At 44.3% G+C, this 21,927-nt stretch overlaps 1 long non-coding RNA gene across 11 annotated transcripts in view; it reads right to left on the bottom strand.

Moving 5' to 3' along the window:
* The window catches only part of LOC133234492 (uncharacterized), a 93,823-nt gene that overhangs the window by 54,539 nt on the left and 17,357 nt on the right, over positions 1-21,927 (bottom strand). The window lies entirely within an intron of this gene.

Genomic DNA, 21,927 nt, shown 5'->3' with positions numbered 1-21,927 from the left:
AATGAGGTACCATGTCATGCCAGTCAGATTGGCTGCGATCCAATAGTCTACAAGCAATAAATACTGGAGAGGGTGTGGAGAAAAGGGAACCCTCTTACACTGCTGGTGGGAATGCAAACTAGTACAGCCACTATGGAGAACAGTGTGGAGATTCCTTAAAAAACTGGAAATAGAACTGCCATATGACCCAGCAATCCCACTGCTGGGCATACACACTGAGGAAACCAGAATTGAAAGAGACACGTGTACCCCAATGTTCATCGCAGCACTGTTTATAATAGCCAGGTCATGGAAGCAACCTAGATGCCCATCAGCAGACGAATGGATAAGAAAGCTGTGGTACATATACACAATGGAGTATTACCCAGCCATTAAAAAGAATACATTTGAATCAGTTCTAATGAGGTGGATGAAAGTGGAGCCTATTATACAGAGTGAAGTAAGCCAGAAAGAAAAACACCAATACAGTATACTAATGCATATATATGGAATTTAGAAAGATAGTAATAATAACCCTGTACGCAAGACAGCAAAAGAGACACAGATGTATATAACAGTCTTTTGGACTCTCTGGGAGAGGGTGAGGGTGGGATGATTTGGGAGAATGGCATTGAAACATGTATAATATCATATGTGAAATGAATCGCCAGTCCAGGTTCGATGCATGATACAGGATGCTTGGGGCTGGTGCACTGGGATGACCCAGAGGGATGGTATGGGGAGGGAATTGGGAGGGGGGTTCAGGATGGGGAACACATGTACACCCGTGGCAGACTCATTTTGATGTATGGCAAAACCAATACAATATTGTAAAGTAATTAGCCTCCAATTAAAATAAATAAATTTATATTAAAAAACCCCATATGATAATCTCAATACACCCATTTATAATTAAAAAATGGGCATAGAAGGAACCTACCTCAACATAGTAAAGGCCATATATGATAAGCCTACAGCAGATATTTTTCTCAATGGTGAAAAAACTGAAAGCATTCCCCCTAAGATCAGGAAGAAGACAAGTGTGTCCACTTTCACCACTATTATTCAACATAGTTCTGGAAGTCCTAGCTATAGCAACCAGAGAAGAAAAAGAAATAAAAGGAAGCCAGATTGGAAAAGAAGAAGCAAAGCTCTCACTGTTTGCAGATGACATACTGTACATAGAAAACCCTAAAGATAGTGTCAGAAAATCACTAGAGCTAATCAGTGAATTTAGCAAAGTTGCAGGATACAAAATCAATACACAGAAATCACTTGCATTTCTATATACTAACAATGAAAAACCAGAAAGAGAAATTAAGGAATCAATCCCATTCACCATTGCAACAAAAAGAATTAAATATCTAGGAATAAATTTACCTAAGGAGACAAAAGAATTGTACACAGAAAATTATAAGATACTAATGAAAGAAATCAAAGATGACATAAACAGATGGAAAGATACTCCATGTTCACGGGTAGGAAGAATCAATATTGTGAAAATGACTATACTACCAAACACAATCTACAGATTCAATGTGATCCATATCAAATTATCAGACATTTTTCACAGAACTAGAACAAAAAACTTCACAATTCATATGGAAACACAAAGACTCTGAACAGCCAAAGCAGTCTTGAGAAAGTGGAGCTGGAGGAATCAACCTTCTTGACTTCAGATTATACTACAAAGCTACAGTCATCAAGACAGTATGGTACTGGCACAAAAACAGAAATATAGACCAATGGAAAAAGAGAGAAAGCCCAGAAATAAACCATGCACCTATGGGTACCTTATTTTTGACAAAGGAGGCAAGAATATACAATGGGGCAAAGACAGCCTCTTTAATAAATGGTGCTGGGAAAACTGGACAGCTACATGTAAAAGAATGAAATTAGAACATTTCCTAACACCATACACAAAGATAAACTCAAAATGGATTAAAGACCTAAATGTAAGACCAGAAACTATAGAACTCTTAGAGGAAAACATAGGCAGAACACTTGATGACATAAATCAAGGCAAGATCCTCTATGGCCCACCTCCTAGAGTAATGGAAATAAAAACAAAAGTAAACAAGTGGGATCTGATTAAACTTAAAAGCTTTTACAAAGCAAAGGAAACAATAAGCAAGATGAAAAGACAACCCTCAGAATGGAAGAAAATAATAGCAAATGAAACTGACAAAGAACTAATTTCCAAAATATACAAGCAGCTCATATAACTCAATACCAGAAAAACAAACAACCCAATCAAAAAGTGGGAAAAAGACCTAAACAGATGGCTAACAAACACATGAAAAGATGCTCAACATTGCTCATTTTTAGAGAAATGCAAATCAGAACTACAATGAGATTATCACCTCACATGGGTCAGAATGGCCATCATCAAAAAGTTGACAAACAATAAATGCTGGAGAGGGGGTGGAGAAAAGGGAACCCTCTTGCACTGTTGGTGGGAATGGAAATTGGTACAGCCACTGTGGAAGATGGTATGGAGATTCCTTAAAAACTAGGAATAAAACCACCATATGACCCAGCAATCCCACTCCTAGGCATATACCTTGAGGAAACCAAAATTGAAAAAGACACATGTATCCCATTGTTCATTGAAGCACTATTTACAATAGCTAGAACATGGAAGCAACCTAGATGTCCATCAACAGATGAATAAAGAAGTACTTATACACAATAGAATATTACTCAGCCATAAAAAGGAATGCATTTGAGTCAGTCCTAATGAGGTAGATGAATCTAGAACCTATTATACAGAGTGAATTAAGTCAGAAAGAGAAAGATAAATATCGTATTCTAACACATATACATGGAATCTAGGAGAATGGTACTAAATAATTTATTTACAGGGCAGCAGTGGAGAAATAGACATAGAAAATAGACATATGGACATGAGGGGAGGGGAAGAGAGGGTGAGATGTATGGGAAGAGTAACATGTTCACATACATTACCATACGTAAAATACATAGCCAACGGGAATTTGCTGTATGGCTCAGGAAATCAAACAGGGGCTCTGTATAAACCTAGGGTGGGATGGTGTGGGATATGGGAGGGAGGTTCAAAAGGGAGGGGATATATGTATACCACGGGCGCGCCATAGCGCGGCCGAGAGGAGCCACTCCACGTCCGAGGTCAGGGGCAGAAGCTGGGAGGACCCCATGCCTGAAGGGCGGCGGCCAAGAGGAGTTACCCCACGTCCGAGGTCAGGGGCACTGCCCGAGAGAACCAGACTGCGACGGTGCAGGAACGGCCGAGAGGAGCTACCCCGTGTCCGAGGTCAGGGGGGGCAGCCGAGAGGAGATACCCAGTGTCCGAGGTCAGGGGTGGTGATGAGAGGAGTTACCCCGCGTCCGAGGCCAGGGGCGGCGGCCGAGAGGAGCTACCCCACGCCCCCACGCCCCCACGCCCGAGGCTAGGGGCCGTGAGGAGAGGAGTTACCCCGCGTCCTAGGTCAGGGGCGGTGGCCAGGAGAAGATACCCCACGCCCCAAGCCCGAGGCCAGGGGCGATGGGCGGGAGGACCAACCCCACGTCCAAGGAGCCGTGGCTGCGCGGGCGCAGGAGGGCCTAGAGGAGCTATCCGACATTGAAGGTCACGAAGGGCAGCGGTGAGGAGATACCCCTCGTCCAAGGTAAGGAGCAATGGCTGCGCTTTCCTGGAGCAGCCATGAAGAGATACCTCACGCCCAAGGTAAGAGAAGCCCAAGTAAGACGGTAGGTGTTGCAAGAGGGCATCAGAGGGCAAACACATTGAAACCATACTCACAGAAAACTAGTCAATCTAATCACACTAGGACCACAGCCTTGTCTAACTCAATGAAACTAAGCCATGCCCGTGGGGCAACCCAAGACGGGTGGGTCGTGGTGGAGAGATTTGACAGAATGTGGTCCACTGGAGAAGGGAATGGCAAACCACTTCAGTATTCTTGCCTTGAGAACCCCATGAACAGTATGAAAAGGCAAAATGATAGGACACTGAAAGAGAAACTCCCCAGGTCAGTAAGTGCCCAATATGCTACTGGAGATCAGTGGAGAAATAACTCCAGAAAGAATGAAGGGAGGGAGCCAAAGCAAAAACAATACCCAGCTGCGGATGTGACTGGTGATAGAAGCAAGGTCTGATGCTGTAAAGAGCACTATTGCATAGGAACCTGGAATGTCCGGTCCATGAATCAAGGCAAAATGGAAGTGGTCAAACAAGAGATGGCAAGAGTGAATGTCGACATTCTAGGAATCAGTGAACTGAAATGGACTGGAATGGGTGAATCTAACTCAGATGACCATTATATCTACTACTGCGAGCAGGAATCCCTCAGAAGAAATGGAATGGCCATCATGGTCAACAAAAGACTCCGAAATGCAGTACTTGGATGCAATCTCAAAAACGACAGAATAATCTCTGTTCGTTTCCAAGGCAAACCATTCAATATCACAGTAATCCAAGTCTATGCCCCAACCAGTAACGCTGAGGAAGATGAAGTTGAACGGTTCTATGAAGACCTACAAAACCTTTTAGAACTAACACTCAAAAAAGATGTCCTTTTCATTATAGGGGACTGGAATGCAAAAGTAGGAAGTCAAGAAACACCTGGAGTAACAGGCAAATTTGGCCTTGGAATATGGAATGAAGCAAGGCAAAGACTAATAGAGTTTTGCCAAGAAAAGGCACTGGTCATAACAAACACCCTCTTCCAACAACACAAGAGAAGACTCTACACATGGACATCACCAGATGGTCAACACCAAAATCAGATTGATTATATTCTTTGCAGCCAAAGATGGAGAAGCTCTATACAGTCAGCAAAAACAAGACTAGGAGCTGACTGTGGCTCAGAGCATGAACTCCTTATTGCCAAATTCAGACGTAAATTGAAGAAAGTAGGTAAAACCACTAGACCATTCATATATGACCTAAATCAAATCCCTTATGATTATACAGTGGAAGTGAGAAATAGATTTAAGGGCCTAGATCTGATAGATAGAGTGCCTGAGGAACTAAGTATGGAATGAGGTTCATGACATTGTACAGGAGACAGGGATCAAGACCATTCCCATAGAAAAGAAATGCAAAAAAGCAAAATGGCTGTCTGGGGAGGCCTTACAAATAGCTGTGAAAAGAAGAGAAGTGAAAAGCAAAGGAGAAAAGGAAGGATATAAACATCTGAATGCAGAGTTCCAAAGAATAGCAAGAAAAGATAAGAAAGCCTTCTTCAGCGATCAATGCAAATAAATAGAGGAAAACAACAGAATGGGAAAGACTAGGGATCTCTTCAAGAAAATCAGAGATACCAAAGGAACATTTCATGCAAAGATGAGCTCGATAAAGGACAGAAATGGTATGGACCTAACAGAAGCAGAAGATATTAAGAAGAGATGGCAAGAATACACAGAAGAACTGTACACAAAAGATCTTCACGACCCAGATAATCACGATGGAGTGATCACTCACCTAGAGCCAGACATCCTGGAATGTGAAGTCAAGTGGGCCTTAGGAAGCATCACTACGAACAAAGCTAGTGGAGGTGATGGAATTCTGGTTGAGCTATTCCAAATCCTGAAAGATGATGCTGTGAAAGTGCTGCACTCAATATGCCAGCAAATTTGGAAAACTCAGCAGTGGCCACAGGACTGGAAAAGGTCAGTTTCCATTCCAATCCCAAAGAAAGGCAATGCCAAAGAATGCTCAAACTACCGCCAATTGCAGTCATCTCACACGCTAGTAAAGTAATGCTCAAAATTCTCCAAGCCAGGCTTCAGCAACATGTGAACCGTGAACTTCCAGATGTTCAAGCTGGTTTTAGAAAAGGCAGAGGAACCAGAGATCAAATTGCCAACATCCGCTGGATCATAGAAAAAGCAAGAGAGTTCCAGAAAAACATCTATTTCTGCTTTATTGACTATGCCAAAGCCTTTGATTGTGTGGATCACAATAAACTCTGGAAAATTCTAAAAGAGATGGGATTACCAGACCACTTGATGGGCCTCTTGAGAAATTTGTATGCAGGTCAGGAAGCAAGTTAGAACTGGACATGGAACAACAGACTGGTTCCAAACAGGAAAAGGAGTTCGTCAAGGCTGTATATTGTCACCCTGTTTATTTAACTTATATGCAGAGTACATCATGAGAAACGCTGGGCTGGAACAAGCACAAGCTGGAATCAAGATTGCCGGGAGAAATATCAATAACCTCAGATATGCAGATGACACCACCCTTATGGCAGAAAGTGAAGAGGAACTAAAAAGCCTCTTGATGAAAGTGAAAGTGGAGAGTGAAAAAGTTGGCTTAAAGCTCAACATTCAGAAAACGAAGATCATGGCATCTGGTCCCAACACTTCATGGGAAATAGATGGGGAAACAGTAGAAACAGTGTCAGACTTTATTTTGGGGGGCTCCAAAATCACTACAGATGGTGACTGCAGCCATGGAATTAAAAGACGCTTACTCCTTGGAAGGAAAGTTATGACCAACCTAGATAGCGTATTCAAAAGCAGAGACATTACTTTGCCAACAAAGGTCCATCTAGTCAAGGCTATGGTTTTTCCAGTGGTCATGTATGGATGTGAGAGTTGGACTGTGAAGAAAGCTAGAGCCGAAGAATTGATGCTTTTGAACTGTGGTGTTGGAGAAGACTCTTGAGAGTCCCTTGGACTGCAAGGAGATCCAACCAGTCCATTCTGAAGGAGATCAGCCCTGGGATTTCTTTGGAAGGAATGATGCTAAAGCTGAAACTCCAGTGCTTTGGCTACCTCATGGGAAGAGTTGACTCATTGGAAAAGACTCTGATGCTGGGAGGGATTGGGGGCAGGAGGAGAAGGGGACGATGGAGGATGAGATGGCTGGGTGGCATCACTGACTGGATGGACGTGAGTCTGAGTGAGCTTCAGGAGTTGGTGATGGACAGGGAGGCCTGGCGTGCTGTGATTCATGGGGTCGCGAAGAGTCGGACACGACTGAGCGACTGATCTGATCTGATGGCTGATTTATGTTGAGGTTTGACAGAAATCTACAAAATTCTATGAAGCAATTATCCTTAATGAAAAATAAATTAATTTTTAAAAAAGAACCAGAAGGAAACATATCTTCATGTTCATCATGGTTATCTCTACAGACAAGATTGTGGGTGATTTTAATTTTCTTTTTTATGGTTTCCTTAATATGCTAAAAATTATGCAATAAACAGGTATCAATCTGTAACTGGAGGAAAAACAAACAAGAAATTTGTTTCCAAAGAAAAAAAAATGGCTATTTCCTTTAAAAAGAAGATCATCCCAAAGAAAAACATAATTGTACTCTTTTGGAGAAATAATCTTGGTGACAAATCTCCTAAATGCCAGACTTGCTCTATCAACATGTGGACATTTCTTTTTTGCAGTAATATTTATCAGTTAATATTTTTCTGAGTGCTTATTATATGCCACATTCTCTGTGCTCAGAAATTTATGTGTGGAATCATCTGTACTTTACACAAGAGGTGAGTAGAAAAAAGCTCAGAGAGATGGCGTGACTTTCCCAGGGTTACACAGCTGGTATGTGGCACAGTCAGGAGTCTGTGTCAGGAGGCTTACAGAGTCAAGCCTCAGACAGGTGACCCCTGAGGTCCTCTCAGGTCACCACTGGGCTGCAGGCATGTCCCCCACCCCCAACCAGGATGGGTCCATCACCACCTCCGGCACCTTCCTCCTCAGGAATAGAGCAATGAAGCAGATGCAATCCTCTGCAGGGCAAGTCTGGGACTGGTCCCCACTCAAACTGCCTGGAATTCATTATTTCAAAGCCTGTAGTGCCTGCCAATGCTACAGACTTTCCAAAGGAGGACAAACTGGACACCCCCTGCTGCCGAAAGCCCAAGGAAGCTGGGTGCATGGCTTGAGCAAGCCCAGAGTGTTTCAGAAATAATCTAGAGTGAGTGGAAGGGAATTCAGCCAGCCTGGAGGCCTCCCAGCCCCTGGCCACCACTCTCTTACCTCTGAAGCCTGTTTCCAGAGCAATTGGATGACTACTATAAATCACGAGGTATTATGCACACAAAGCTTCTCTGTTTCCTTTTTAATTAAGTGCACTTCTGAAGGCTTTGTGTTTTGGTTTTTTTTCACTTCTACTGCTGGTCATAGAAAGTCTCCACATCATCCTCATCAGTAACACGACATGGAATAGAGGCGTCCATGGTGCCCTTTTGGAAGGGGCTGTGGACACGTGACCTACTCCAGTACTCTTGCCTGGAAAAGCCCATGGACAGAGGAGCCTGGTAGGCTACAGTCCATGGGGTCGCAAAGAGTTGGACACGACTGAGTGACTTCACTAGTCACTAGTGGACACATGAGGCAGGGGTACTTTACGGTCTGCGCTCTCCGGCTCCATTTAAGGTCATGTTAGCCTTTTCTTTGCAGAGAGAAATGAAATGAGTCCTCTGAGTCCTTTTACCCAAAGAGCAATGCTTTCCCTTTTTTTTTTTTAAACTTAATAACGAGAGAGAGAAAAGGAAGACGCAAAAGCCTTTTAACAGTACTAATTTGATTTAAAGCCCTGGAAGATAGCTCTCTAAGCTGGAGAGCCCAGCTGGCCCACAGAAACAGCCACTTTCTTCCTGGAGAATCCACCATCAGTTCAGTTCAGTCACTCAGTTGTGTCCGACTCTTTGCGACCCTATGAATCGCAGCACGCCAGGCCTCTTTGTCCATCACCAACACTTGGACTTTCCCCAAACTCATGTCCATCGAGTTGGTGATGCCATCCAGCCATCTCATCCTCTGTCGTCCCCTTCTCCTCCTGCCCCCAATCCCTCCCAGAATCAGGGTCTTTTCCAATGAGTCAACTCTTCACATGAGGTGGCCAAAGTATTGGAGTTTCAGCTTCAGCATCAGTCCTTCCAATGAACACCCAGGACTGATCTCCTGTAGGATGGACTGGTTGGATCTCCTTGCAGTCCAAGGGACTCTCAAGAGTCTTCTCCAACACCACAGTTCAAAAGCATCAATTCTTCGGTGCTCAGCTTTCTTCACAGTCCAACTCTCACATCCATACATGACCACAAGAAAAACCATAGCCTTGACTAGACGGACCTTTGTTGGCAAAGTAATGTCTCTGCTTTTGAATATGCTATCTAGGTTGGTCATAACTTTCCTTCCAAGGAGTAAGCGTCTTTTAATTTCATGGCTGCAGTCACCATCTGCAGTGATTTTGGAGCCCCAAAATAAAGTCTGTCACTGTTTCCATTGTTTCCTTATCTATTTGCTATGGGAGCAGATGCCAAGATCTTCGTTTTCTGAATGTTGAGTTTTAAGCCAACTTTTTCACTCTCGTCTTTCACTTTCATCAAGAGGCTTTTAAGTTCCTCTTCACTTTCTGCCATAAGGGTGGTGTCATCTGCATATCTGAGGTGATTGGTGGCAGCGAATATGGGTCCAGCACCTCACCTATGTCAGCTCCATGGGCAGGATTCTGTGGTTGCTTTCTAACAGGTGAGGCTTAGAGAGATCGCACAGTCTGCCCCCAGATGGCCAGTAAGGGGCCGTGCTCTTCCCTTGGTCCCTCTCCCCCAGGTTCTAGTGGGTGGAGGTCGATCTGGTGAAGCTGGTGTTTGTTGGTCCATCATGTAAATGAAGGGCTGTGGTCCACTGTTACGTGCTGACTATAAAGCACGCTTCCCAGTATTCACAACTGGGAGGCCCCTCCACCTTGACACTGGCCTGGGCCACACGACTTGCTTTACTAACAGGACTTCAGGAGGTATGAAGCAAGCAGAGGCTGGATATGTGCATTAGGGCTTGTTCTCCTGGAATATCTCCCACGGAGGCCTGCACTACTCTGTAAAGAATTCTGGCCTCTACTGATGGAGAGGCTTCCTAGAGAGAGAAATGTGAGGCTGGTCCCAGTGGTTCCAACCATGTCAGTGGACACTCCAGACATGTGAGGAAGACACCAGCTTGGTGGGCTGGCCCAGGAGACACCACGTAGAGCAGGAGAACCACCCCACTGAGCCTAGCCTCAGTGTAGATTATGAGAATTATGGTTTAAGCCACCAAGTTTGGGGGTGCTTTGATAGGCAACAATAGGTAACTGTTGGCCCTCAAATGGCAACAGAGGACAGATATGTCCATAAACAATGAAAGTTGTCCTGCGTTAGTACTCTAGTCTATGTTGCTGGTGACTCCACCATAACCAGAAATGTCTTTGTTATTGTGAAATTTTGCTGGGATTTAGGTTGGTGACAACAACCTGGATACCTGTTTTCTCTTTCAGGACCTTTTGGAGCCTTGGGTGTCACTCCTGGGAGATAGTGTAAGGATGGGTGCCACCCAGAAAAGACCAGCCCATGTGGGGAAACTTGGTCTCAATCAAAACTAAACTAAAATGTAGCATAATCTGGGGAAACTTCTCCCAGGAGGGAAAACCTTATCATCAGAGGTCATTGGGGGTTCTCCCTGTGGATCTGTGGGTACCAAGCAGAGCTGGGTCGTACTAGACTTCACACCTGAGTCTGGTCCAAGGCATCAGCTCCTTCTAGAAAATTAAGCAGTGACCAAGGAGAATCTCCTTCTGCTTCTGACCTTCTGTCTCCCAGTTAGAAGCTGGGAGTCTTGAGAGTTTCTGGGAACGGACATGGCTGGTATTTCCAGGGAATTTTTTTTAACACCAAGTACTACTCCACCCTACTCATGCTGGACATGTTTCTGGTGTTTGGTTTCTTTTGTATAATCAAACTCCTTAAGGCAGAGGGAAGGCAGGACTTCCAGTGGAATGTGAAGATCATTATGCCATCCCTGAGTGGGCCACAGAGGACCTGAGGAATGGACAGAGAGGAACAGATGAGAACTCACAGCTCCCCTTAAGGGGGCAGATTCAGCATCAGGACCGCCTCCCAACCCACCCAGGACTGCTCCTGGCACTGCTCTGGGATGGGCTACTGTTTGGAGCAAGTTTCCACCCTACCCCATCCCCTCATGTCTCCGTTTCTAAAGAGAAATTCCTGACACTTCAAGAGCTCTGCTTTTGCCCTTGCCCTGGCCTGGAATGTCCTCCCTGCCTCTCTCCCGAAGACCTTTCCATTCCTCAGAACTGGTGCAGAATCTTCTGCCCCCACGAAGCATCCAACAGGCTCACGCTGGCTGGTGCTGGGCTGCCTTGCCACCAAAGCATTTTTTGAGCTACTGATTTTGGTCTGCAGGTACAATTGGCCGGATGTTCTACTTGAATCTGAATCCCATTTCTCTCTCCTGGGGAGACTCCAGAGTGCCTAGAGGGCAAGACTACATTTTAGAACTCTTCCACAGGCCCTTATCACAGCTTCAGCACACAGCACACACCAAACAGACTTATGAGAAAATGAAGAAATGAGTCAATGCCACATGCAATCACAAAGGAATTAACAGGCTGGATTTTCTGCCTACATATTACTTCTGTTATTTAGATTTGGGTCCTAGAAAGTAGAGATTTTATGTTTTCCTCTTTATATCCTCCTCTCACCACTACTATAGACACAGTGTCTTACACAGATTTTTGGTGAATGAACACATACTGTAAATTTAAAAATAGATAGTCTCAAAGCTCCAGGAAATTATGCTCCGAAAGTAATTCTATAAATTGACTTCTTATACTCTGGAAAGAGGTGTCAATATGTTAGCAAAATTTAGGGCTAGATAGTCACATTGTGTTGGCTGCCAAGGCACAGCCCATGTCTTCCTCATATAATTATACCATATGCCTAGCATAGTGCCTGGCACAAAGTGAGAGTTGATAGGTGTTTGTTGAATGACTGACTGACTGCAGAATGGATGAAAATGGGATTCAAGAGCAGTGTTCATAGTGAAGGTTCGTAATGAAGCTGTACAAGCTTGACTTCCCACAATTCTTTTTATCTACAGAGAAGAGCCCAATGGAATTCCAAATCACCCATGTGTTGTTTTCAGCTCTAACCTCCCAGATAGAAGATCATGTAAACCCCATGGCCATTTTCATGAAGAATTCAAGATTTTATAAAATTTCTAACAAACAAAATATAAAAAATATTGCCTTGGAAGGTGTTGTTGTTCAGTCGCTCAGTCATGTCTGACTCTTCAAGACCCCATGGACTGCAGCATGCCAGCCTTCCCTGTCCTTCACCATCTCCCAGAGTTTGCTCAAACTTGTGTCCATTGAATTGGTGATGCCATTCAACCATCTCATTCTCTGTCATCCCCTTCTCCTCCTCCTTCAGTCTTTCCCAGCATCAGGGAACCCCACTCTAGTACTCTTGCCTGGAAAATCTCATGGATGGAGGAGCCTGGTAGGCTGCAGTCCATGGGGTCGCTGAGGGTTGGACACTGCTGAGCGACTTCACTTTCACTTTTCACTTTCATGCATTGGAGAAGGAAATGGCAACCCACTCCAGTGTTCTTGCCTGGAGAATCCCAGGGACGGGGGAGCCTGGTGGCTGCCGTCTCTGGGGTCACACAGAGTCGGACACGACTGAAGTGACTTAGTAGCAGCAGCAGCAGCTCTTCACATCAGGTGGCCAAAATATTGGAGCTTCAGGGTCAGCACCAGTCCTTCCAAAGAATTTTCAGGGCTGATTTCTTTTACGATTGACTGATTTGATCTCCTTGCTGTCCAAGGGACTCTCAAGAGTCTTCTCCAGCACCACAGTTCAAAAGCATCGATTCTTCGGCACTCAGCCTTCTTTATGGTCCAACTCTCACATCCATCCATGACTACTGGAAAAACCATAGCTTTGACTTTATGGACCTTTGTCGGCAAAGTGATGTAGAGATGTATTTAAAACTTACAGCAGGTGTTTTAATAGCTGCAGGAACAACATGCTGTGAGGGCATAGAGGAGAGAACAGTAGGTCCCCATGGGCTGGGGTGGGGGTGCTGGGAGGGTCAGGTGAAGTTGGCTTCCACACCCTAGTTGAAGACACAGGGGCTTCTTTGGCAGGTCAACCTGTGTTTACCTGCTGGACTGAGAGAGCCCACCTGGGCCTGGCAGACCTGGCAAGCCTGACCTTTACCCAAACAGCCAAGGCACCAGCTAAGGCCCTGATGTCTGTGGTTCCCTGAGGTGCCTGTTGCGGGGGGTTAGCACCTCAAGTCAGGCACTCAGCAAAGTGACGTCTTACAAGAGAGAACCATTCAATAGTCATGTGGGAACAGTGGCTGGACCCCAGTGATAACCGACCTCACTTCACATCTGGAGAGTGAATGGAGTTTACCCAAACCCAATGGAAGGAGACACCCCACAAGTTTCTGTTAGTCGTCACCCCCCATCATTGTACTATAAGGCAGCAGGTGCAAGCTTAATGTTGTTTTGCAAATAAATTGTAGCCAGGAGACCCAAATCTAAGGGTAACTGCCTTTCCTTTATTTATTTATTGTTTTAATATAAATTTCAGAGAATCTGGGTAATTGTTATAATAACATTATTTTCTTAGCCTGGAGATGGATGAGTGTAGTTAGAAATCCTGCCCGGTACAATGCATGCTGGGAAAGTGCCAGGCACTTGAATGTCATAAGCCAAGCATGCTGAGAGGGAAAGAAGGCCAAGAACTACACCCTACAGGTTCATTAAGGGGCCTTTGAAGGCAGGGGCCAAACAGAGCATGAAGTACATGCTCATTGACTCCTAAAGAGATGCCCCCAATATACCATCCAGAGACTGTCCAGTCATAAAATAAATTATAGCAACTACAATCACATAGAGGAGACCACTGTGGGCCAGGCACTGTGCTAGGCCATTTACCCTCATTGGTTTATAACCACTGGCACTGCTTCACAAAGAAGACAATCCCACTATAAACAAGGAAATTGGAGCTCAGAGAGATCAAAGAAGTTACTTAAAGTCACATAAAGAGGAAGTGCCAGAGCACAAATTCAAAACAAGTCTAAGTTCATGCTAACTTGATCGATATCTACTTATCTGTATCTATGCATCTATGTGTCCATCCCACCTCCCATCCATCCATTCATCCACCTATCCATCATCTATCTTGTGGTGTTAGTAGGAATCACATCCTCAGAGTCTCAGGAATAGCAATGACCTTCTCCTTCTTCCCTGCAAGGTGACTCTGGGGCCAGAGTTCAAACATGTTTCTTTGTGGAACGACCCCTGAACTCAGGCTTCTCAGGACCTCCGGTGAACTTACTGCTCAGTGGCGCAGGTGCTGTGCTATCTAGCAAGGTCTTTCTCTAGAAGTGAGGCAGGATGGGATCCAACCAGTGAGCCTTGGTCAGATTCCAAGAAGCCACCTTTCTGTGGCCTTCTGTGAGATCTCTCTTTTCTCTTTAATGGATAACAAACCATCAGATCCACAAATATCATTCCCCAGCATGGAATATATGGAGGCAGGGGGATGGACAATCAATTCCTAGCAGAATCTGACATACTCAAAGCCCCAATGTAAATATATCTCATCCATGCCTGTCACAGATGACTGAAACTCTACTGTTAGAAAGTCATTCCTCTGCTTTACCCAAGCAATCCAATTCTGCAAATATAACCTTCAGATGTGTTTAAAAAGTGGATGGGATAATAACAGCAAGTGGCAGCACTATATGTAGTAAAAACAATTTAGAAACAACACATAGAGGATGATTAAATACATGGAGGACTGGTTAAACAGAGGAATAGCTAAATTCTGTTACATCCATACCATCTGTCCATACCATACATAGATAATATGTAACTTAATAATTAAAAGAATGAGCCTACTCTATACACCTCAAATGAAACAATCTCCCAAAGGTGTAAAATGAACAAGGCAAGAGGAAGAAGTCCACGTTGAATAACACCCACGCAATCGATCAGTTCAAATGCATGGAGACCAGCTCTGGAAGGATGGAGAAGTTTGGTATCAGTGGGGGCTGCAGGGAGGGAAATTGGGTGGATGGGGGCCTGAGCAGGAGTAGTGGATGCCACACTGTTTTTTTGTGAATGGCGCCCTCTGGAGTTGTGCCATGAGACAGTCCTGGTGGAAAAAGGATTCTGCAACCTTGACTAGCACAACATGTAAGTATTACCTAATAAAAAATGAAATTTAAATTTAAACTTATGCTCGGGAGGTACTCAGGTCATAATGATAAAATAAGTTATTCCTTATACTTCTGAGGATTCACTTATTTTTTTCATTCATTCAGGAAATATTGATTTAGCCCTGACCATGTAGGGTATTGGAGAAGGAAATGGCAACCCACTCTAGTGTTCTTGCTTGGAGAATCCCAGGGACGGGAGAGCCTAGTGGGCTGCCGTCTGTGGGGTCGCACAGAGTCGGACACGACTAAAGCGACTTAGCAGCAGCAGCATGTAGCGTATGCTGAGTACACAAAGGTGAGTAAAAGTGACCTTACTCCTATGTGAAAGGCATGTATGCTTGGGAGTGTGAATATCATCAGCTATCACTCACTGAGCGCCTGCTGGGAGCCCAGGGTCCATGCAACAGGAATTGTGGTCCACAGCACAGTTTCAGGGCTGACTAGATGCTAAGCCTGCCTCTCCACTTAAGAGGGGATCATTAACCCTCTGTGCCTATTTTCTCATCTATAAACAGGGACTAACAACAGTTTGTTCCTCATTGAGTTGTGGTAAGGATGAAATTAGCTGACACTTGTGAGGTTCTTAGAACAATTCCTGACTGGGCTCACTGTGCAAGTATCATGTGTGTTTATTACTCCTCGCCCAGCCCAGCACGCTACAGATACAGCAGGAATGAGACAGCCACAGCTCACACGCACAGAGGGTTTACCATCCCTGGAGGCAGACATTAAACACATCATTACCATTGTGTCTGTCTCCAATGGAGAGACAGAAAAATAAATAGGTAACTATCACCGCTGAGCACTTCTGGGCCATAAGGACTGCAGGTGGAGGAGGAAAAGTGGCTGAGCCTAAAGGAAGAGTCTGGGTTTGACTAGCAGAAGGGTGGGGAGGAAGGGTGTTCTAGGCCAGGGCACAGCTCGAGCCAAGGCAGGGAAACACGTGGAGGGAACTAGCTTCTGGTGCTGTTGGAGTGTATGATGCAAGGGAGGAGGTGCTGGGAGCAGGGGCTGGAAGGGTAAGCAGAGGCCAGCTCGTGAAGGAATTTGGATTTATCCCCAGAGCAACAGGAACTCACAAAGGTTTTCAGCAACAGAGTGACTTGGTAAAACTTGCCTTTTACAAAGACGGCTCTGACTGCAGGTAGCAGATTGACTGCAGGGCGGGCAAAGTTGGAAGCAGGCAGATGAGAGAGGGCGCCAGGTCAGAGAGATGAGCATGTAGAAAGTCTCTGTCCCAGAAAAGAACCTTGCAGGACAGAGGCTGCCTTAACCCCTTCATATGCCCTGCTGGACCAGCCCGTGCTCAGCAGAGGTTACTCCTGTGAAGTGGGGACGAGGGATCGTACACACACAAGGGAGAAGGCTTTCTGTTTCCCTTCAGTTCTTCCAGGACAGGCCTTTTGGTCTGTTTTATTCCTTGCTGTATCGCCAGTGCCAACCACAGGGCCTGGCACATTGAAGGCACCTGATAAACACTCACCATCGGGGAGGTGGGATGGGCAGAGCAAATAGGATGTACAAGGGCCATCAAGAGGATGCAACCAGGGAGGCAGGAGATAAACCAGGTGGCTCAGCAGCCAAACAAGCAAGTACTTCAAGGAGCAATTTGCGGTTCAAGGAGGATAAAATCTTCCCTGGCAGTCCAGTCACTAAGAATCTGCCTTCCAATGCAGGGAATGATAGTTTGATCCCTGGTCAGGGAACTAAGATCCCACAAGTCAACTAAGCCTGAACGTTGTAATTACTGAGCCTGCGCTCTAGAGCCCATGCACCCCAACTAGAGAAGCCTCTTGCTGAAACTAAAGAGGCCTGCTTGCCATAACAAAGTCCCAGCACAGCCAAATAGAAAAAAGGGAGGATAAAGTCCAATAGGAGTCCATCAGATTTTGTAACTCTACTACCATGACAATGTTGTCACAGCTCTGTCAGCCAACAAGCACAGGGAGCATCACATACATTTGTACACAGATCGTATTTAGGACCTGACCTTGAGGGCTACAAAAATAGTAGAAGACACAGCCCATTTCCTTGATGTTCACCGTCTAGTCAGGAAGATCTTGTTATTCACAACATAGTTCACAGTATTGAAAGAAAAAAAAAAAAAGAAAGTGAAGTTGCTCAGTCATGTCCGACTCTTTGTGACCCCATGGACTGTAGTCTAACAGGCTTCTCTGTCCATAGAACTTTCCCGGCAAGAGTCCTTTTTTCAGGGTATCTTCCCAATTCAGGGATGGAACCCGGGTCTCCCACATTGCAGGGTAAAGCAGACACTTTACCATCTGAGCCACCAGGGAAGCCCTATCACAGAATTACAAAACTCTATTTCTGATTTCTGTAGCTGTCCCCTGGATCACTTCACCAGAGTCCTGTAACTTGATAATGAATGCATGGAATAAATAGGTTTACAGACCTTGTCTTCACTCATTAATTCTTGAGGTAGGACTTGCTCAGTGTTTGCTAAGAGTTGCCTAAATACAACTGCGAATTTGCAAAATAGATGTTGCTGTAAGGAAGAAGGCTGCATAAATATAATATAAATAAATATCCTAGCTGTATAAATATTTCATGAAAATTTTTTCATTACAATAGCAGAGACGAAAGATTGGGGAAATGCTGACAGTCATGATTAGTATTGTCTAATTAATAGGTCAGATACAAGTACACCCAATATGCAAACGACTGTTAACAATAACAAGTATCAATACTTTGAACCAAAGTCAGTAGTGGTCCCTTCAACTTCTTTCTCCTAAACAATTCAGTGCTAAAGTCACTAGGTGGAGCAGGGAGGTAGGAGTTCATGGTGGAGATGGAGGGCAGGAAGTCATGAAGGCCCAAAGTGGGGGTCAGAGCCCAAGTGACAAGGAGGACTTACGCAGGGAGGGTGGCCTGGCCTGTGGTATCACCAGCTGACCAGGGTAAGGGGGGATTCTTCAGAAGGCTGAGGAATGGTAGCCTGGAATGTGGTATCAGAGGGTAAGGAGTGTATCTGTGTATTCAAGTGAACACAGGGTAATGTACATTCCTCAGCTTTGCCTGGGAGCAGTAACATCTCAATAGGAATGAGCACATCTACTGTCCAGATCTTGGCTTTTAAATACCATTTTCCATTAAAATGTGGAACTTCCTTTGTGGCTCAGTAGATAACAATCTGCCTGTCAATCCGGGGGGCACAGGTTCAATCTCCCATCCAGGAAGATTCCACAAGCTATGGAGCAACTAAGCTGAGGCACTACAACTCCTGAAGCCCGTGCACTCTAGAGCCAGCAAGTTGCAATTACTGAAGCCCATGTCCCTAGAGCCCATGCTCCGCAACAAGAGAAGCCACTGCAATGAGAAGCCCATGCACTGCAACGAGAGTAACCCCACTGTCTGCAACTAGAGAAAGACCACATGCAGCCAAAAAAAATTTTTTAATAAATATTTTGTATGGAAATACAAAAAACCTCGAATAGGCAAAGCAATCTTGAGAAAGAAGAATGGAACTGGAAGAATCAACCTGCCTGACTTCAGGCTCTACTACAAAGCCACAGTCATCAAGACAGTATGGTACTGGCACAAAGACAGAAATATAGATCAATGGAACAAAATAGAAAGCCCAGAGATAAACCCACGCACTTATGGACACCTTATCTTTGACAAAGGAGGCAAGAATATACAGTGGAGAAAAGACAATCTCTTTAACAAGTGGTGCTGGGAAAACTGGTCAACCACTTGTAAAAGAATGAAACTAGAACACTTTCTAACACCATACACAAAAACAAACTCAAAATGGATTAAAGATCTAAACATAAGACCAGAAACTATAAAACTCCTAGAGGAAAACATAGGCAAAACACTCTCCGACATAAATCACAGCAGGATCCTCTATGACCCACCTCCAGAATATTGGAAATAAAAGCAAAAATAAACAAACAGGACCTAATTTAAATTAAAAGCTTCTGCACCACAAAGGAAACTATAAGCAAGGTGAAAAGATAGCCTTCAGAATGGGAGAACATAATAGCAAATGAAGCAACTGACAAACAACTAATCTCAAAAATATACAAGCAACTCCTGCAGCTCAATTCCAGAAAAATAAATGACCCAATCAAAAAATGGGCCAAAGAACTAAACAGACATTTCTCCAAAGAAGACATACAGATGGCTAACAAACACATGAAAAGATGCTCAACATCACTCATTATCAGAGAAATGCAAATCAAAACCACTATGGGGTACCATTTCATGCTGGTCAGAATGGCTGCGATCCAAAAGTCTACAAGCAATAAATGCTGGAGAGGGTGTGGAGAAAAGGGAACCCTCTTACACTGTTGGTGGGAATGCAAACTAGTACAGCCACTATGGAGAACAGCGTGGAGATTCCTTAAAAAACTGGAAACACAACTGCCTTATGACCCAGCAATCCCACTGCTGGACATACACACCGAGGAAACCAGAATTGAAAGAGACACGTGTACCCTAATGTTCATCGCAGCACTGTTTATGATAGCCAGGACATGGAAGCAACCTAGATGTCCATCAGCAGATGAATGGATAAGAAAGCTGTGCTACATATACACAATGGAGTATTACTCAGCCATTAAAAAGAATACATTTGAATCAGTTCTAATGAGGTGGATGAAACTGGAGCCTATTATACAGAGTGAAGTAAGCCAGAAAGAAAAACACCAATACAGTATACTAACGCATATATATGGAATGTAGAAAGATGGTAACAATAACCCTGTATACGAGACAGCAAAAGAGACACTGATGTATAGAACAGTCTTTGGACTCTGTGGGAGAGGGAGAGGGTGGGACGATTTGCGAGAATGGCATTGAAACATGTATAATATCATATATGAAACAAGTCACCAGTCCAGGTTCAATGCACGGTACTGGATGCTTGGGCCTGGTGCACTGGGACGATCCAGAGGGATGGTATAGGGAGGGAGGAGGGAGGAAGGTTCAGGAGGGGGAACATGTGTATACCTGTGGCGGATTCATGTTGATATATGGCAAAACCAATACAATATTGTAAAGTTAAAAAAAAAATCTCTCAAAATGTAAAAAATAAATAAATAAAAAATAAATATAAATAAATATAGCAATGTGTACATGTCAGAAAATTTTTTAAATGAATTCAGTCTCCTTGGAGAAATGGCTGATTCTAGAACTGGGACAAGGACGGAAAATGAGTCTATAACATCTTGTCATGCCAGAAAGTAAGGATGCGCTCAATGAATGATGGGTCCATGTAGGAAGGGTGCAGATCAAAGGCGCTCTCACTAGTCAAACTGGGAATAAAGTGAGCTTTAAAATAAATAATGATGGGAATGGAGTATAACTCACTAATATAGGAATCCGTAAGTCCACATGGATATAAAAAATAAAGTTGATGAGGCAAGGGATGTGTACCTAGGTGCCAAGTATCTCCCCATAATATACCTATTAATTACAAAGAGGTAAAGACTAACTTTATAATGGAGAACCCCGGTAGACACACCACCTTAAATCATGGGATCAAAGTGCTCATCATTAGTATAGGAACAAATCAAACCACTGAACCTCTTGGCAGGGTGTAAGGAGAAGAATGCAGTGCCATTGCTGTGACATTTCTGCCAGATGCATCACCTGACTCTGACCAAGAGGAAACCTTAGAAAGACATTCTACAAAGTCTGTGATCTTCAAAATGTCAAGGTCATGAAAGTCAAGGAGAGACTGAGGGGCTGTTCTTCCAGCCTGCAGAAGACCAAAAGATATCACTTCACGCAAGAGTAGTTCTGAGTTGGATCCTTTTGTGATAAAAGACCCCACTGCGATGACTGGCAAACCCTGGGTGGAGTCTGCGGCTTCCACGGTGGCTGTGAATCTGTGTGAGCTTCCTGGTGGTGGTGGCTGTTTGATGAGGTGGGAGAGTATTTTTGTTTATAGAAAAACACAAGAAAGTATGAAAAGATGATGAGGATCGGGGTATCTTATTTTCAAACTGTCCTTGCAACTTTTCTGTCACTTGGTGATTATTTCAAAATTTTTAAATGATAAGAAATAAATACAGAAAATTTAAATGGTAGGTAAACAAAGTGTGGTATATACATACAATGGCATATTATTTAGCCTTTAAAAGGAAGGCAACCCTGTCACATGAGACAACATGGGTGAATTTTGAGGACATTATGCTAAGTGAAATAGCAGGTGAGCAAGTGAAAGTCATTTAGTCATGTCTGATTCTTTGTGATCCCATGGACTATACAGTCCATGGAATTCTCCAGGCCAGAATCCTGGAGTGGGTAGCCTTTCCCTTCTCCAGGGGATCTTCCCACCCCAGGGATCGAACCCAGGTCTCCTGCATTGCAGGAAGATTCTTTACCAGCTGAGCCACCAGGGAAGCCCTAGTGAAATAAGTGAAATAAGTCAGTCACAAAAGGACAAACACCATGTGGTTCTATTTATATGAGATACGAGAATCTCACAGAGACAGCAAACAGAAGAGTGGTTGCCAAGGGGAGACAGGCTTGGGACATGGGCCTCTCTGCTGCAGTGCTGCAATGCCTGCGCCTGGACACACCTCTTCTAGAGCAACAAAATACAAAACAATTATTAGACTAAAAATAACTTCATGCATGTGCAGTTAGGGCAGATTCTGGACCCAAACAGATACAAAGAGACCAAAACAAAAAACAAAAAACCCCACCTGCTACTTCTGAAGAGCTTCGGACAAAAACAGGATGTTGGGAGCTAAAATAGGGTACTGCGCGTGCCCCCTGCGCTCAACACCACCCAAGGGGTGGGCAAAATACCTAAGCCACCCGTCCTGCTGGACCCCTGGACACTCCCCTACCCTCATTCCATATAAAGAACCAGCTCACCCACCCCTCACGGAGCAAGCAATCAAGGGATCCTGCTGTTTGTTCTCACTTCCCCCTGCTGCAGCAGGGGCCCCAATA

This window comes from Bos javanicus, chromosome 21, assembly GCF_032452875.1.
Source record: "Bos javanicus breed banteng chromosome 21, ARS-OSU_banteng_1.0, whole genome shotgun sequence".
Taxonomy (NCBI): domain Eukaryota; kingdom Metazoa; phylum Chordata; class Mammalia; order Artiodactyla; family Bovidae; genus Bos; species Bos javanicus.
The sequence above is the reverse complement of the archived record's forward strand: the minus strand, read 5'-3'. Positions and strand labels throughout refer to the sequence as shown.